At 40.3% G+C, this 20,500-nt stretch overlaps 1 protein-coding gene and 1 pseudogene across 3 annotated transcripts in view; both read right to left on the bottom strand.

Annotated features, from left to right (window-relative positions):
- CLPB (caseinolytic mitochondrial matrix peptidase chaperone subunit B) overlaps positions 1–20,500 on the bottom strand; it is a 540,105-nt gene that overhangs the window by 45,171 nt on the left and 474,434 nt on the right. The gene's annotated exons all lie outside the window — the stretch shown is intronic.
- Positions 11,587–11,696, bottom strand: LOC128655129 (uncharacterized; annotated as a pseudogene).

Here is a 20,500-nt window from a genome sequence, read left to right as displayed (position 1 = left end):
ACCACATTTAAATTTTTTTAACCTAATCCCTAGGAAAATAAAAAGCCCAAGAAAATAAAACTCCCCCTAATCTAAGAATGAACTACCAGTAGCCCTTAAAAGCTAGGACTAGTCTCCCTATCACCTACGCACAAGCAGAGGACACAAGGAAGAGATCCTGGGACGAAAGGCAAAGAATGACTGGGGGATGAGGGGAGTGGGAGGAGTATTTAAGCCTTTGGCTGGGGTGTCTTTGCCTCCTCCTGGTGGCCAGGTTCTTATTTCCCAAAAGTAATGAATGCAGCTGTGGACTCTTTCCATTTAAGAAGAAAAAGCAGCTCTCTCTCAGTAGTGCATTGCAGTTTCTTAGACTACCCAGGTATGCTTTTCAACAAAGGATACCAAGACAACTAAGTAAATATGATAACAGAAATACATTTTAAAAAAAAGGTCTTTTAAAATTGCAGGCTCTATTTAGATCACAAAAGTTTAATTTTGATTTCCATGTACCTTTAAATAAAAATGTCCTAGCAAAAATATTTCTGCTTTTTATAGACCGGATCACGCATTCCGGAAGTGTGTAAACCCTTGCTCAAGCTGTGTATAAAGGGCTAGATTTATCAAAGTTGAGGCATACAGGGGCAAGTATACGTGCCCCTGTACGCCTCAGCTTGCCTGTGGCGGGGCGAAATTACCCGCAGGTAATCAACATTGCACACGAGCGCAATTTTGCGCTCGCATGAAATCCCGCCCCCTGCCCGCGCAAGCCAATCACGCGTGGGCAGGAGCTGTCAATCTCCTCAGTCGGCGAGCAAGTTTTTGTGAGAACTTGCAGCCGTAGGGCTTTGGTAAATAGAGCCCATAGTATTCAGTAATAGGGGGAAAAAAATTAGGAAAAAAGCAACACTAGTATTTAGCTATACACAGAGCTGGATTGGCCTACTGAGGTACTGGGAGATTTCCAGATGGGCCGCTGCAGGGCTGCATCAGCTGAGGGTGGATGTGAGTGGAGCCAGGTACTATATATATATATATATATATACACACACACACATATATACACATATACACACGTATATATATATATATAATTTTAAAAGTATATTCTTGCATGCCCTTTTATGGTCTTGTCTAATTTTTTTCTTTTAATTTATTTAAAAAAACAAAAAACAATGTCAGAAGAAAAGAAAATTATCAGGTAAGCAAAATTTAATTTTTTCTTCTTAAACGGGGAGAGTCCACAGCTGCATTCATTACGTTTGGGAAAACAATACCCAAGCTATAGAGGACACTGAATGCAAAAAAAGGGTGGGTAGGCAAGGCGGCCCATTCGGAGGGCACCACAGCCTGAAATTAAACCCAACACCTGACAAAAAACAACTGCTTTACCAGAAACAGAAGGATAAAAACTGAAAAGACCAGGTAACTGCCTATCAGTTAAAACCAGCAAGGCCCTAGAGAGAGACCACTCAGAACCAGTAGATTACACCAAGCACAAAGCCTCCGAGGAGACAAGTCCCGCAGGCTCCAAGCCCATACTTAAACTTACCCCCGACCCGAGGGAAGGAGACCTCCACATACCCCCTGAAGGGAAGAGCAAGAAGAAGAAGAACTCAACAGAGATCCAAAGACCAACAAGCTAGGGTAAAAGGCACCCTTGCCAAACTAAAGGCGCAACAAGCAAGGTTGCATCAGGACAAAAAACGCAGGGAGGGCGAACTCCAACCACCAAACAAAGAGAAGGGGGGGGGGGAAATTAAATTTATGCTTACCTGATAAATTTGTTTCTTTCTTGACACGGAGTCCATGGATCATCATAATTACTATTGGGAATATCTCTCCTGGCCTGCAGGAGGAGGCAAAGAGCACCACAGCCAAAGCTGTTAAATACCACTCCCCTTACCCACAACCCCCAGTCATTCGACCAAAGGGAAAGGAGAAAAGGAAAGTAATATATGGTGCAGAGGTGCCTGAGGTTTATGAAAAAATAAACTGTCTGAAAATACAGGGCGAGGCCATGGACTCACTGTTTCAAGAAAGAAACACATTTATAAGGTAAGCATAAATTTGATTTTCTTTCTAATGACATGGTGAGTCCACGGATCATCATAATTACTATTGGGAATCAATACCCAAGCTAGAGGACATGGATGATAAGGGAGGGACAAGACAGTTAGCCTAAACAGAAGGCACCACTGCTTGAAGAACCTTTCTCCCAAAACAGCCTCAGCCAAAGCAAAAGTATGTAAAGATGACCAAGTGGCAGCCTTGCAAATCTGATCTACAGAAGCACCATTTTTGAAAGCCCAAGTAGAAGAAACAGCCCTTGTGGAATGAGCCGTGATTCTCTCAGGAGGCTGCTGACCAGGAGACTCATATGCCAAGCGAATAACACTCCTCAACCAACATGAAAGAGAAGTAGCCGTAGCTTTCTGACCCTTACGTTTCCCAGAAAAAACAACAAATAAGCAAGACGACTGTCGAAAAACCTTAGTCGCCTCCAAATAATATTTCAATGCACTACATCCAGATTGTGCAACAAACTTTCCTTATAAGAAGAAGGATTAGGACACAAAGAAGGAACCACATTTTCCTGATGAATATTCTTATCCAAAACAACCTTGGGAAGAAAACCTAGAGCAGTACGAAGTACTATCTTATCAGAATGAAAAATAAGGAAAGGAGACTCACATTGCAACGCAGAGAGCTCCGAAACCCTTTGAGCAGAAGAGATAGCAACCAAAAACAAAACCTTCCAGGTTAACAACTTAATATCCAAAGAATGCATAGGCTCAAACGGAGCCTGTTGAAGGACTCTGAGAACTAAATTAAGACTCCAAGGAGGAGTCGCAAACTTAAACATAGGCCGAATTCTGACCAAGTCCTGACAAAAAGACTGAACATCTGGCACATCCGCCAGTCGTTTATGTAGCAAAATAGATAAAGCAGAAATTTGACCCTTCTGGGTACTAGCAGACAAACCTTTCTCCAGACCCTCCTGGAGAAAAGACAAAATCCTAGGAATCCTAACTGTACTCCAAGAGTAGAACTTGGATTCACACCAATACAGATATTTACGCCATATCTTGTAATAAATCTTTCTAGTCACAGGCTTACATGTCTGAATCATAGTCTCAATAACCAACTCAGAAAAACCACGCTTAGATAGAATCAAGCGTTCAATCTCCAAGCAGTCAGCTTCAGAGAAACGAGATTTGGATGAAGGAAGGACCACTGAAGTAGAAGGTCCTTCCTTAACGGAAGACTCCACGGTGGAGACGATGACATCTCTACCAGATCTGCATACCAGATCCTGCGAGGCCTAGCCGGAGAAATGAGAATCACCGACACCCTCTCCTCTCTGATCCAAGCAATGACCCGAGGAAGAAGAGCAAACGGAGGAAATACATATGCCAGACTGAACCTCCAAGGATCTGCTAGGGCATCTATTAGAACAGCCTGAGGATCCCTTGACCTCGATCCATACTTCGGAAGCTTGGCATTGTACCAAGATGCCTTAAGATCCAATTCCGGTAGACCCCATTTGAGAATCACCCTGGAAAACACCTGCGGATGAAGCTCCCACTCCCCCGGATGAAAAGACTGTCTGCTCAGAAAATCCGCTTCCCAGTTGTCCACCCCTGGAATGTGGATCTCAGACAGACAACAATTGTGAACCGTTGCCCACTGAATAATCCTGGCTACCTCCTTCATTGCCAAGGAACTCCGAGTTTCCCCCTGATGATTGAAGTAAGCAACGGACGTTATATTGTCCGACTGAAGTCTGATAAACTGGGTTGAAGCCAACTGAGGCTAGGCTAGAAGAGCATTGAAGATTGCCCTCAGCTCTAGGATATTTATGGGAAGAGCCGATTCCTCCCGAGTCCACAGACCCTAAACCTTCTAGAGAACCCCAGACAGCTCACCAACCAAGCAGACAGGCATCTGTGGTCACAATCACCCAGGTAGGCCTGCCAAAACAGGTTCCCTGGGAAAGACGCTCCTGAGACACCCACCACAGAAGAGAATCTCTTGCAGCATGATCTAGAACAATATTTGGAGACAGATCCGTATAATCCCCGTTCCACTGTCTCAGTGTGCATAACTGCAGAGGCCTGAGATGGAAACGAGCAAACGGAATGATGTCCATGACTGAAACCATCAGACCAATAACCTCCATACACTGGGCCAGCGATGGCAGAGGAAAGGACTGAAGAGCCAGGCATGAATTGAAAATTTTTTACTTTCTTGCCTCTGTCAAAAAATATCTTCATTTCTAGAGAAACTATAATGGTTCCCAAAAATACCACTCTTGTAGCCCCCCAGTTAAGGAGGGATGACAAAAGTAAGATACGTGGTCCAGGCTCAACCAACCAGACAGACATCTGACCCCCCTCTCCAAGGCAACAGACTCAGCACCAAAGTGACTGGCAATGTCAGAAAAGAGGGAAAAAATAATTCCCCGAACCAACAGTGAGGGCACGATACCAGAATCCAACCCTTCATGACGTCCTGCACGCAAGGCAGGAGGAACCCCTCTGAACAGAGGAAGACCTCCGGGGCACTAGGTGGATACAGTGGTATGCCCCTGGGGAGGAGAAAGCCAAATATAAATGCTCACCCGAACACAGGTATGGAGTGTGCGGCAGCAGACAGATGGCAAAGGCAATACCGATTGAAGAGGAACCATCCGGTTGCAACAGCCAGCCCAGTAGAAAACAAACAGCCATCAAGCCCCCTTTTAAGGTGCAAATTGCTGCAACAGATTGCGACTGCAATCTCCCACTTTTTAGGCAGTTAAACTGCACCTCGGGTTATATCCAAGTCTCCGATAGGAGTAAAACAAAACCCCCTGAAAAGGCAAGTGGAATTCTCAGAACCAGATAAACTGAACCGCCCAAGACCCATCTAATAGATGCGGTCAGATATCCAAGACAAGAACATGTCTGGAAAACCGAACATCCGGACACCAGAGACGGCTACACAGTAATAACCACAGAGGAACAATAGTGATAACTCATACGGAGACCCGGTACCCAAGGAGGTGCACCCAAAGCCACATCCAAAGGTCCCTGGACACTGGATGATCACTAAGCATCCCAGAGACAGCAACCATATCTCCTAAAGGCTCTAGGGACAATACCCCAAAGTAAAATCCCAGAACTAGATAATCCAGCTTGAGAAGATAAAATAATCTCCTGCAATCACTTCAGGATCACCTCCCGGAAACCCCCACAGCTCAAGGAACTAGCGATGAGCCTCAAAATTCCTGTCTAGCGACAGATAAAACCGACACATCTTAGTAAGGGTAGCTCCAGGCAAAAACGGAGACAAACGCATTCTCCAGAGCCCCAAAACATGGGGCAAACAAGAAACAGTAGGAGGAAGAAAAAGGCCGTAAATGCCCGAACTTCCCGAACAGATGACCCCCCAACCAGCTCCAAGAGGGAAAAAAGAAGAAGCCTAAGACGTCTCGACCCTTAAGGAAGAGTTCGTCATCAAGGCCTCAAAAATACATCCAATAGGAATACCATAAAGGAGATAAAAAAGCTCCCCAACCTGGTACCCCAGATGTCGAAGGAATCATCTAAACCTCCAGTCCCATTGGGAATGGAAAAACATAATTTATGCTTACCTGATAAATTTATTTCTCTTGTAGTGTGTTCAGTCCACGGGTCATCCATTACTTATGGGATATATTCTCCTTCCCAACAGGAAGTTGCAAGAGGATCACCCAAGCAGAGCTGCTATATAGCTCCTCCCCTCACATGTCATATCCAGTAATTCGACCGAAACAAGACCAGAAAGGAGAAACTATAGGGTGCAGTGGTGACTGGAGTTTTAATTAAAATTTAGAACTGCCTCAAAAAAAGACAGGGCGGGCCGTGGACTGAACACACTACAAGAGAAATAAATTTATCAGGTAAGCATAAATTATGTTTTCTCTTGTTAAGTGTGTTCAGTCCACGGGTCATCCATTACTTATGGGATACCAATACCAAAGCTAAAGTACATGGATGATGGGAGGGACAAGGCAGGAACATTTAAACAGAAGGAACCACTGCCTGTAGAACCTTTCTCCCAAAAACAGCCTCCGAAGAAGCAAAAGTGTCAAATTTGTAAAATTTTGAAAAGGTATGAAGTGAAGACCAAGTTGCAGCCTTGCAAATCTGTTCAACAGAGGCCTCATTCTTAAAGGCCCAGGTGGAAGCCACAGCTCTAGTGGAATGAGCTGTAATTCTTTCAGGAGGCTGCTGTCCAGCAGTCTCATAGGCTAAACGTATTATGCTACGAAGCCAAAAAGAGAGAGAGGTGGCCGAAGCCTTTTGACCTCTCCTCTGTCCAGAATAAACGACAAACAGAGAAGAAGTTTGCCGAAAATCTTTAGTTGCCTGTAAGTAGAACTTCAGGGCATGGACTACGTCCAGATTATGCAAAAGACGTTCCTTCTTTGAAGAAGGATTAAGACATAATGATGGAACAACAATCTCTTGATTGATATTCCTGTTAGAAACTACCTTAGGTAAAAACCCAGGTTTAGTACGCAGAACTACCTTGTCTGAATGAAAAATCAGATAAGGAGAATCACAATGTAAGGCAGATAACTCAGAGACTCTTCGAGCCGAGGAAATAGCCATCAAAAACAGAACTTTCCAAGATAACAGCTTAATATCAATGGAATGAAGGGGTTCAAACGGAACACCTTGAAGAACTTTAAGAACTAAGTTCAAGCTCCACGGCGGAGCAACAGTCTTAAACACAGGCTTAATCCTAGCTAAAGCCTGACAAAAAGCCTGAACGTCTGGAACTTCTGCCAGACGTTTGTGTAAAAGAATAGACAAAGCAGAAATCTGTCCCTTTAACGAACTAGCAGATAAACCCTTTTCTAAACCCTCTTGTAGAAAAGACAATATCCTAGGAATCCTAACCTTACTCCATGAGTAACTCTTGGATTCACACCAATATAAATATTTACGCCATATCTTATGGTAAATTTTTCTGGTAACAGGTTTCCGAGCCTGTATTAATGTATCAATAACCGACTCCGAGAAACCACGCTTTGATAGAATCAAGCGTTCAATCTCCATGCAGTCAGCCTCAGAGAAATTAGGCTTGGATGGTTGAAAGGACCCTGAATTAGAAGGTCCTGCCTCAGAGGCAGAGACCATGGTGGACAGGACGACATGTCCACTAGGTCTGCATACCAGGTCCTGCGTGGCCACGCAGGCGCTATCAGAATCACCGATGCTCTCTCCTTCTTTGATCTTGGCAATCAGTCGAGGCAGCAACGGAAACGGTGGAAACACATAAGCCATGTTGAAAACCCAAGGGGCTGCTAGTGCATCTTTCAGCACCGCTCCCGGGTCCCTGGACCTGGATCCGTAACAAGGAAGCTTGGCGTTCTGGCGAGATGCCATGAGATCCAGTTCCGGTTCGCACCAACGAAGAATCAGTTGGGCAAAGACCTCCGGGTGAAGTTCCCACTCTCCCGGATGAAAGGTCTGGCGACTTAGAAAGTCCGCCTCCCAGTTCTCCATGCCTGGGATGTAGATCGCTGACAGGTGGCAAGAGTGAGACTCTGCCCAGCGAATTATCTTCGAGACTTCTAACATCGCTAGGGAACTCCTGGTTCCCCCTTGATGGTTGATGTAAGCCACAGTCGTGATGTTGTCCGACTGAAATCTGATGAACCTCAGAGTTGCTAACTGAGGCCAAGCTAGGAGAGCATTGAATATTGCTCTTAATTCCAGAATGTTTATTGGGAGGAGTTTCTCCTCCTGAGTCCACGATCCCTGAGCCTTCAGGGAGTTCCAGACTGCGCCCCAGCCTAGTAGGCTGGCATCTGTTGTTACAATCGTCCAATCTGGCCTGCGAAAGGTCATTCCTTTGGACAGATGGACCCGAGACAACCACCAGAGAAGAGAATCTCTGGCCTCCTGGTCCAGATTCAGTAGAGGGGACAGATCTGAGTAATCCCCATTCCACTGACTTAGCATGCATAATTGCAGCGGTCTGAGATGCAGGCGCGCAAATGGCACTATGTCCATTGCCGCGACCATTAAGCCGATTACTTCCATGCACTGAGCTACTGATGGGCTTGGAATGGAATGAAGGACACGGCAAGCATTTAGGATTTTTGATAACCTGGACTCCGTCAGGTAAATCTTCATCTCTACAGAATCTATAAGAGTCCCTAGAAAGGGAACCCTTGTGAGTGGTAATAGAGAACTCTTTTCCATGTTCACTTTCCACCCATGCGACCTCAGAAAAGCTAGAACTATCTCTGTATGAGACTTTGCATTTTGAAAACTTGACGCTTGTATCAGAATGTCGTCTAGGTACGGAGCCACCGCTATGCCTCGCGGTCTTAGTACCGCCAGAAGTGAGCCCAGAACCTTTGCAAAAATTCTCGGGGCCGTAGCTAACCCGAAGGGAAGAGCTACAAACTGGTAATGCCTGTCTAGAAAGGCAAATCTTAGGTACCGATAATGATCTTTGTGAATCGGTATGTGAAGGTAGGCATCCTTTAAGTCCACTGTGGTCATATACTGACCCTCTTGGATCATGGGTAGGATGGTTCGAATAGTTTCCATTTTGAACGATGGAACCCTTAGGAACTTGTTTAAGATCTTTAGGTCTAAGATTGGTCTGAAGGTTCCCTCTTTTTTGGGAACCACAAACAGATTTGAGTAAAAACCTTGCCCTTGTTCCGTCCGCGGAACTGGGTGGATCACTCCCATTACTAAGAGGTCTTGTACACATTGTAGAAATGCCTCTTTCTTTATTAGGTTTGTTGATAACCTTGACAGGTGAAATCTCCCTTGTGGAGGAGAAGCTTTGAAGTCCAGAAGGTATCCCTGAGATATGATCTCCAGCGTCCAGGGATCCTGGACATCTCTTGCCCAAGCCTGGGCGAAGAGAGAAAGTCTGCCCCCCACTAGATCCATTTCCGGATAGGGGGCCCTTTCTTCATGCTGTCTTAGGGGCAGAAGTAGGCTTTCTGGCCTGCTTGCCCTAGTTCCAGGACTGGTTGCCTTTCCAACCCTGTCTGTAACGAGCAGCAGTTCCTTCCTGTTTTGGAGCGGAGGAAGTTGATGCTGCTCCTGCCTTGAAATTACGAAAGGCACGAAAATTAGACTGTTTGGCCTTTGATTTGGCCCTGTCCTGAGGAAGGGTGTGACCCTTACCTCCAGTAATGTCAGCAATAATTTCTTTCAAGCCGGGCCAGAATAAGGTTTGCCCTTTGAAAGGAATATTAAGCAATTTAGATTTAGAAGTCACGTCTGCTGACCAGGATTTAAGCCATAGCGCTCTGTGCGCCTGGATGGCGAATCCGGAGTTCTTAGCCGTTAGTTTGGTTAAATGCACAACGGCATCCGAAACAAACGCATTAGCTAGCTTAAGTGCTTTAAGCTTGTTCATAATTTCATCCAATGGTGCTGTACGAATAGCCTCTTCCAGAGACTCAAACCAGAATGCCGCCGCCGCAGCAGTGACGGGCGCAATGCATGCAAGGGGTTGTAATATAAAACCTTGTTGAACAAACATTTTCTTAAGGTAACCTTCTAATTTTTTATCCATTGGATTTGAGAAAGCACAACTATCCTCCACCGGGATAGTGGTACGCTTAGCTAAAGTAGAAACTGCTCCCTCCACCTTAGGGACCGTCTGCCATAAGTCTCGTGTGGTAGCGTCTATTGGGAACATTTTTCTAAATATCGGAGGAGGGGAAAAAGGCACCCCGGGTCTATCCCACTCCTTGTTAATAATCTCTGTAAGCCTTTTAGGTATAGGAAAAACGTCAGTACACACCGGTACCGCAAAGTATTTATCCAGCCTACATAATTTCTCTGGGATTGCAACCGTGTCACAATCATTCAGAGCCGCTATACTTCTGTCATAACATTAGCCATATCTTGCAAAGTGATTTGTAAGGGCCTTGATGTACTTGGCGCCACAATATCACGCACCTCCTGAGCGGGAGGCAAAGGTACTGACACGTGAGGAGAGTTAGCCGGCATAACTTCCCCCTCGTTGTCTGGTGATAATTTCTTTACCGGTAAAGACTGACTTTTATTTAAAGTAACATCAATACAATTGGTACACATATTTCTATTGGGCTCCACATTGGCTTTTAAACATAATGAACAAGCAGAATCATCTGTATCAGACTTGTTTAAAGAGACTAGCAATGAAGCTAGCAAGCTTGAAAAATACTTTCAATAAATTTACAAGCAATATAAAAAACGCTGCTGCGCTTTTTTTTTTTTTTAAAACACAAAAAAAAACTGTCACAGTTGAAATAACAATGAACTAATTTAGTTATAGCAACCAAATTTTAACAGTAAATGTATGAAATTAGCAGAGGATTGCACCCACTAGCAAAAGGATGACTTAACCCCTTAATACCCAAAAACGGATAATCAATTTAACAGTTAACGTTTTTATCACAGTCAAACACACTGTCACAGGTCTGCTGTGACTGATTACCTCCCTCAAAAATAAATTTTGAAGACCCCTGAGCTCTCTGAGACGTCCTGGATCAAGGAGGAAGAAGCCGGAAGACTGTGATTGAATTTTAACTGCGCAACAAGGCGCTAAAAAAAGGCCCCTCCCACTCATATTACAACAGTGGGAGACCTGATATAACGGTTTCCATGCAGAAAAATACGTTAGCCATGTGGAAAAAAATCATGCCCTAAAAGATTTATCACCAAGTACCTCACAAAACGATTAACATGCCAGTAAACGTTTTAAAAACAAACATTTCAAATGTTATGTAAAGTTATCACTAAGCCTGCTACCAGTCGCTTCTACTGCAGTTAAGGCTCATACATTATTTCAGTATTAACATTATTTTCTCAGTCAAATTCCATTCCCTAGAAAATAACTCTACTGCGCATACATTTATCAGCCTGATACCCGTCGCTACTACTGCATTTAAGGCTGTACTTACATCATATGGGTATCAGCAGTGTTTTCTTAGTCAATTCCATTCCTTAGAAAATATTTTACTGCACATACCTCATTTGCAGGGGACCCCGCATGCTATTCCCTTTTCTGAAGTTACCCCACTCCTCAGAATGTACGAGAACAGCCAGTGGATCTTAGTTATGTCTGCTAAGATCATAGAAAACGCAGGCAGATTCTTCTTCTAAAAACTGCCTGAGAGAAAAAACAGCACACTCCGGTGCCATTTAAAATAACAAACTTTTGATTGAAGAATAATTAAGTAAAAAACTCCTAACTCCTCTCACGACCTCCTTCTTTGTTGAGAGTTGCAAGAGAATGACTGGGTATGACATGTGAGGGGACGAGCTATATAGCAGCTCTGCTTGGGTGATCCTCTTGCAACTTCCTTTTGGGAAGGAGAATATATCCCATAAGTAATGGATGACCCGTGGACTGAACACACTTAACAAGAGAAATCATAACTCCAAGGCCAAGGACCTCCGGATCTAACAGAGTAATCTTTAACAGGATCTGCTTCAGGAACCCCACAAACAATCAGGAACAGGACAATGAGGACTGAGCACAGTTGCCCCACCCAAAAGAAGAAACAAGAACCAGCCTGATGTCTAAGAAGGAAAAGGCCTCCTCTCCATGACTTAGCCCCGCAAGGAGCAAGTATTTTGTGAAAACTCATGGATGTTTCTCTCCACGGAAACCTTTAGTAAAGGCAAAAGCCTTATTTGATCCGAAGAGAACTAGAGTATAACGAACTCCTCATCCGAATGAACAACTCACCACCCAACCCGGACAGCCAGATATACCGGCACCACATGGGTGATATAGGCCTAAAGGACCCAAAAATAGCGCCCGACCAGGACCAGCCTGCTACATAGGGCATTCAGAACTGACCCAGGACACAGAAAAATCGAAACCCCAACAGGAATCGACAAAAGGAACAACAGACACAACAATGTACTAACACCTTAACATGCAACTTACGTGGAAGTGCTTAAGCGACCACAAAATCGCTAGTATCAAATTCCAGAAAGAAAAGTTTACCACCAGAAAAATTATAACAGACATGAACTTCTCGAAAAAAATAAAACCATCCTGCCGGATCAAAGAAAAATAGGGTAGCACCCGCAGGTGAAAACCCAAGAGAATGGGTACACTAACAGGACCAGCCAATCAGAGACCCCATACTCTTGAAGCTCAGAACTGGAATAAGATACCCAAAAGTAAATTGGAGACAAGGAGATTAACTTAATCCCCCCCACGTCTAACCCAGCTTTCCATCAGGCGCAGTAGACCGAGGATCCCTCAACCCATTAGGATTGGGATCCTCCAGCACTGCCAATACATGTCACAGTAGGACACGAAGGTGCGCCAGTCTATAACGAAAAGTAAAACGTACCTCTGCCGGGGCAACTGACGACCCCGACCACGAGGATTGGGCCCCTGATGTTTCAGAGGCAACCGCTTCCCCATATGGCTGATCTGACCCAGACGATCCCACACCCGACGAGTCCTGGTTAACAGAACACAGACAGTATCTCATCAACACCTGCCTCTCAGGAAGGTGTAAAAGCGTCAACGCCATAGATATGGCCATGCGGAACCGTGCTGTAATCTCTGGAGGAAAAAATCCGCCTTCCGGAGAAGGGGTAAGGGCATTAGAGACACCTGCTTGTGTAGCTAGGGAAGGATCTAGGGCATGCGCCGGGGGATGGCTCAGCGGACTCTAAGGTCCCTGTTGCAGGAGAAAAGAGCACTCTAAAGTGGCATTTGGAACATAACTGATGGGCATGGATTACCCGAGCCATCTCATACTCTTCGCAACAAGTTGAATCTGAATCAGAGACATCAGTCTCCAAAAAATCTGAATCCTCCATAACTTGGATAAAAATTATAGATAGAAGAAAAATAAAAACGACACCTTACACCCCCAATGGCTGGGGCACTCACCACCTCCTGTGACCCAGACAACTAGCGAAACAGACTCTCTCTGTCCCCACGCGGTCATGAATACAGAAATGGAGTGCAGAACGTGACAACGCCTAGTCACAAGGTACACTGTGCAGGCCAGAAAAAATTGTCCAAGGCCACAAAAGCGACGCAGCCTGCCAAAAAAGGCTGTTATGTTCCGATATAGCCACGAGCCCAAGCGTCACTACAAATTAGCAGAAAGAATCACATAACAAACATGATTAAAGTCCCCCCTGTTTAATAACCCCCCTCAGGAGATATTAACCCTTGATTCCATAAAGATAAAGGAGTCCCACTGAGACCCTGAATTCTTCGTTTACATTACACTCACACATCGAAGTAAAATGAAACAATCTTACCAGAATCTACGACGTGGAACAGGACCCTTCAAGTTAACATTTTAAACAAACCGATACTTTTACATTTTAGTATAAAAAAATCAATCCAAAGTTTACCCTTTTTGCACTCCCAACGTTTAGCTAATTATGCAACGCCAATCATAGTCGGCTCTACATACAACCCTCGGGAGCACGCAAGCCTCCATATTTAATCCCATAATTCTGTTCTCTGTCAAGGCTGTCAGTAGGAGGAGTATTTCTTGTATGTCTCTACATTTCATAACTGTAGTTACGTGATCAATATCCGCAGCGCGTATATGGAACGGTATCCACTATGAGCGATTTTAGACTTGCTGTTTTAGGACTACGCAAGGGCAAATTCTTTTGCACACGCTTCATACACATATGTGGATGATTTCCCCCTATTGCGCATTGCCGATTAGAATATTCATTCATCAAATTAGAATAATCGCTCTGATTGATCAATAGCTTTCAGCAATTTCCAAATAGGAAAAGGACGGTTATTATTATTTCAACTTTTTTACAAAAATGCTATGCATTAATGTCTGATTTACCTTACCCTGTCACAAGTAGTGGCAATGCTTGTATTTCTGTACCTAGTATTTTTATATTTTAAACAAAGGCTGCACAGCAGAATAGATAAAAATAAGATGTCCCATAATTTAAATGATATATTTTGCAACTTGAAAATGATTCATCTTAAAACTTCCTTTTATGTCACATAATCCCTGCAATCTTGAATACCATTCAGTTCAGTTGGACTACCCTGCAGATCAGCAGTGCCCAGTCTTTAGTGAATTGGGTCTACTTTTGTTTTTTAATATTTAATTATACATTATTAGGCATTTTGATGAAACTTATACATTATTAGGCATTTTGATGAAACTTATACATTATTAGGCATTTTGATGAAACTTATACATTATTAGGCATTCTGATGAAACTTATACATTATTAGGCATTTTGATGAAACTTATACATTATTAGGCATTCTGATGAAACTTATACATTATTAGGCACTTTGATACTTATACATTATTAGGCATTTTGATGAAACTTATACATTATTAGGCATTTTGATGAAACTTATACATTAGGCATTTTGATGAAACTTATACATTATTAGGCATTTTGATGAAACTTATACATTATTAGGCATTTTGATGATACTTATACATTATTAGGCATTTTGATGATACTTATACATTATTAGGCATTTTGATGATACTTATACATTATTAGGCATTTTGATGATACTTATACATTAGGCATTTTGATGATACTTATACATTAGGCATTTTGATGATACTTATACATTATTAGGCATTCTGATGATACTTATACATTAGGTATTTTGATGATACTTATACATTAGGTATTTTGATGATACTTATACATTAGGTATTTTGATGATACTTATACATTAGGTATTTTGATGATACTTATACATTAGGTATTTTGATGATACTTATACATTATTAGGCATTTTAATACTTATACATTAGGTATTTTGATGATACTTATACATAATGTATTTTGATGAAACTTATACATTATTAGGCATTTTGATGAAACTTATACATTATTAGGCATTTTGATGAAACTTATACATTATTAGGCATTCTGATGAAACTTATACATTATTAGGCATTTTGATAAAACTTATACATTATTAGGCATTCTGATGAAACTTATACATTATTAGGCACTTTGATACTTATACATTATTAGGCATTTTGATGAAACTTATACATTATTAGGCATTTTGATGAAACTTATACATTAGGCATTTTGATGAAACTTATACATTATTAGGCATTTTGATGAAACTTATACATTATTAGGCATTTTGATGATACTTATACATTATTAGGCATTTTGATGATACTTATACATTAGGCATTTTGATGATACTTATACATTATTAGGCATTTTGATGATACTTATACATTAGGCATTTTGATGATACTTATACATTAGGCATTTTGATGATACTTATACATTATTAGGCATTCTGATGATACTTATACATTAGGTATTTTGATGATACTTATACATTAGGTATTTTGATGATACTTATACATTAGGTATTTTGATGATACTTATACATTAGGTATTTTGATGATACTTATACATTATTAGGCATTTTAATACTTATACATTAGGTATTTTGATGATACTTATACATAATGTATTTTGATGATACTTATACATTAGGTATTTTGATGATACTTATACATTAGGTATTTTGATGATACTTATACATTAGGTATTTTGATGATACTTATACATTAGGTATTTTGATGATACTTATACATTAGGTATTTTGATGATACTTATACATTAGGTATTTTGATGATACTTATACATTAGGTATTTTGATGATACTTATACATTAGGTATTTTGATGATACTTATACATAAGGTATTTTGATGATACTTATACATTAGGTATTTTGATGATACTTATACATTAGGTATTTTGATGATACTTATACATTAGGTATTTTGATGATACTTATACATTAGGTATTTTGATGATACTTATACATTAGGTATTTTGATGATACTTATACATTAGGTATTTTGATGATACTTATACATTATTAGGCATTCTGATGATACTTATACATTAGGTATTTTGATGATACTTATACATTAGGTATTTTGATGATACTTATACATTAGGTATTTTGATGATACTTATACATTATGTATTTTGATGATACTTATACATTAGGTATTCTGATGATACTTATACATTAGGTATTTTGATGATACTTATACATTAGGTATTTTGATGATACTTATACATTAGGTATTTTGATGATACTTATACATTATTAGGCATTTTAATACTTATACATTAGGTATTTTGATGATACTTATACATTAGGTATTTTGATGATACTTATACATTAGGTATTTTGATGATACTTATACATAAGGTATTTTGATGATACTTATACATTAGGTATTTTGATGATACTTATACATTAGGTATTTTGATGATACTTATACATTAGGTATTTTGATGATACTTATACATTAGGTATTTTGATGATACTTATACATTAGGTATTTTGATGATACTTATACATTAGGTATTTTGATGATACTTATACATTAGGTATTTTGATGATACTTATACATAAGGTATTTTGATGATACTTATACATTAGGTATTTTGATGATACTTATACATTAGGTATTTTGATGATACTTATACATTAGGTATTTTGATGATACTTATACATTAGGTATTTTGATGATACTTATACATTAGGTATTTTGATGATACTTATACATTAGGTATTTTGATGATACTTATACATTAGGTATTTTGATGATACTTATACATTAGGTATTTTGATGATACTTATACATTAGGTATTTTGATGATATATAATGCCTAATAATGTATCTTATACATTATTAGGCATTTTGCGGGTGCAGATGAGATATATATTGCCATGAGATTGAGCCAAATCAGAATTCATACTCTTTGTTTTTACACACACATTTTAAATTTAATCCTTTTGAGATCAAACTACAAAAGGATTAAATACATAAGGATATTTGAGTTATTTCAGGAGTTATTCAGGGTTATTCAGGCTTATTCAGTAGAAAATAATACTTATATTTTTCTTATTGTTAAAGTGTTGCATAGTTTAAAATGTCTCAGATACAGTGCAATGGGTGTTTTGCACTTTTTAATCGTTCTACTTTTTGGAGATTTAGGGGCTGTCCTGTTTGTAAGCAGTTTTCCCTGTTAAGGGAGGAAATAGCTAAACTTCAAGCTAAGGTAAGTAACATACCTGTTACCTCTACAAAGCTGCCTCAGAAAGAAGCCCCTCTACCCCAGAGATCAGCAAGGAGAGGCAGATGGATCACTGTAGGCTCTGGAAGAATTAGAACAGTAGACCAGAAGCATTGCCCACAACCTCTGCCATTGCAAAACTCCTATGCTGCTCTTGCCGAATACACTTGTGATGAGGAGATTGCTGTTTCTGAGCCCTCTGAAGCTGTAACAGGTAATTTAAATCTATTGGCACCTGATTCTCCAGGTAACATAACACAGGAAAGAACTGCAGATGTGTTTTTGAGAAAAAGACTGTTAGTGGGTGACTCTATTTTGAGGAATGTGTATTTAGGTGAAAGTAAAGGAGAAACAAGGGAGGTTAGATGTCTTCCAGGAGCTACTGCTCACAGGGATAGGAATCGTATTTTGAGAATTGTTAAGGCAGCAGGAAAGGGAAGTGAGTTGGATGTGATTGTTCATTTAGGAACAAATGATCTGGCTAGTAATCATGTTGCTGCTGTTCAGAAAGAGTTTTGTGACCTAGGTAATCATTTAGAGACTGTGGCATCAACTCTATCATTTTCTGCTATTTTACCTGTGTATGACCAGGAAGCAGGAAAGATGGAGCGGATAACAACATTTAATTCTTGGTTAGATAAGTGGTGCAGGGAACGAGGATTTGGTTTTATTGGCCATTATAGCTCTGTTTGGAAAGATACTAGGTTATTTAGGAGAGATGGCTTGCATTTGGATGCTAAAGGAACAGAGTATCTGGGAGAGGAGTTCAAATACTTTATTAGAAATCATTTAAACTAATAAAGGGGGGTAGCATTAATATATCCACCTGCCCCCCACAGCATGCCAAAACTGTTAGTCCAAGTAACAATTCTAGAAATTCTAGTAGAAAAATTCTTCGTGCCATGAGCACAAATGCTCGCAGCTTAGGAAATAAATTACCTGAACTCATTTCAATAATGACTAGGGACAACTTGGATTTAGTAGCTATAACAGAAACATGGTACAATGATTTGCATGACTGGGACATAGTCATACCTGGATACAGGTTATTTAAAAAGAACAGAGTAGGAAAGAAAGGTGGAGGAGTTGCTTTGTATGTAAATGAAAATATAAAGGTTACTGAAATTGTAGGAACAAATGATGAGGTGGAAAGTATTTGGGTGACTTTGGAAATTGGAGATAAAAATGTTTTTAGAATAGGGGTTGTATATAGGCCTCCATTGCAGGATGAAAAACTGGACAATCTGTTATTAGATGAAATAACCAAAATGACCATGAAGGGTAAGGTTATAGTACTGGGGGACTTTAATTTGCCAGATATAGACTGGAAGATTCCTTCTGCTAGATCGGCTAGAAGCAGGTATATTCTTGAATCTCTGCTAGGGGAATCACTTGAACAATTAGTCAAGGAACCAACTCGTAAGGAAGCTATATTAGATCTAATACTTACAAACAGTGATACAGTTTCAGATGTGTCTGTAGGTGAGAACTTAGGATCCAGTGATCATCAATCTGTTTGGTTTAGTATTCATGTTCAGGAACTGTACACCCAGACTAAAACAAAAGTTTTAGACTTTAGGACGGCAGATTTTTCATTAATGGGAGAATACCTAAAAAACTATTTAAAGGGGAAAAATCTTATTACAGGGGTTCAAGAACAGTGGGAATTTGTGAAAGGTGCCATTTTAGATGCAACCGCACACTGTATTAGACATGTCTGTAAAAGTAAAAGAAAGCGGAAACCAATTTGGTTTTCCAAAGAAGTAGCACATGCTGTAAAGACAAAAAAGATAGCTTATAAAAATTACAGACACACACAAGCAGATGATGATATGAAAATATGGAGACTCCAACAAAAAAAGACTAAGCAGTTAATTAGGAAGGTTAAAGCTGATGCAGAAGAGAAGATAGCACAGTCAGTAAAACATGGGGACAAAACATTCTTTAGATATATCAGTGAAAGAAGAAAAAATAAGGTAGGAATAGTAAAATTGAAATCAGTTGATGGTAGAATAATAGAAGGAGATAAGCAGATTGCAGACTGTCTCAATGATTACTTCTGTTCTGTTTTCACTAAAGATTGTGAAGATACAATGTCTACATTAAGGGATGCTATGCAAAATAGAAACAAGCTTAACAGTAATCTTTTTACAGAGGATGAGGTTTTGTTAGCATTATCAAAAATAAATGTTACAAAGGCAGTGGGTCCTGATAATATTCATCCAAGGGTTTTAAAAGAACTTCGTTCAGTGCTAACTGTCCCATTAACTGATCTGTTTAATCAGTCACTATTAACAGGAGCTGTCCCAGATGATTGGAGAATAGCAAATGTAATACCTCTTCATAAAAAGGGCAGTAGAGAAGAATCTGGCAACTACAGGCCAGTTAGTTTAACTTCAGTAGTAGGGAAATTAATGGAAAGCCTCTTAAAGGAAAGAATTATGACTTACATAAAGACAAACAATTTAGAGGACCAAAATCAGCATGGTTTTACTTCAGGGAGATCATGTCAGACTAATCTAATTGACTTCTTTGATTATGTAACAAAAGTATTAGACAAGGGAGGAGCAGTTGATGTAGCATATCTAGATTTCAGCAAAGCATTTGACACCGTCCCACACAATAAACTTATTCACAAACTATATCTCCTTGGTCTAGATTCAAAAATTGTGAACTGGGTGGAATGCTGGCTTAAGGACAGAAAACAAAGTGTCTTAGTAAATGGAGTTCATTCAGCAGAGGGGGCTGTTACTAGTGGTGTTCCTCAGGGGTCAGTTCTGGGGCCTGTTTTGTTTAACATATTTATCTGCGATATCAGCAAAGGGCTACAGGGGAAAGTATGTCTCTTTGCAGATGATACAAAAATTTGCAACAGAGTGGATGTTCCAGGGGGGGTAGACAAAATGAGAAGTGATATACAACAATTGGAGGATTGGACAAACGACTGGGATCTAAAGTTTAACACAGCAAAGTGTAAAATAATGCATTTAGGGAAGAAAAATCCAAATGTTAATTACAGACTCAATGACACTTTACTGACTGTTACAGACGAGGAACAGGACTTGGGAATTATTATTTCAGATGATTTAAAACTTAGTAAACAATGTAGTAAGGCAGCGAGTAAGGCTAGCAGAATGCTTGGATGTATTGGTAGAGGTATTTGCAGCAGAAATAGTAAGGTTCTTATGCCACTTTATAGATCATTAGTTAGGCCTCATCTTGAGTATTGTGTGCAGTTCTGGAGGCCATATCTTCAGAAGGATATTAACAAACTTGAATCTGTGCAAAGGAGGGCTACCAAAATGGTACATGGTCTAAAAAATAAAACTTACCAGGATAGGCTCAATGACCTAAATATGTATAGCTTAGAGGAGAGAAGGGAAAGAGGTGATATGATAGCAAC

The sequence above is a fragment of the Bombina bombina genome, chromosome 3 (genome assembly GCF_027579735.1).
Source record: "Bombina bombina isolate aBomBom1 chromosome 3, aBomBom1.pri, whole genome shotgun sequence".
Classification (NCBI taxonomy): Eukaryota; Metazoa; Chordata; class Amphibia; order Anura; family Bombinatoridae; genus Bombina; species Bombina bombina.
This window is presented reverse-complemented; position numbering and strand designations above follow the sequence as displayed.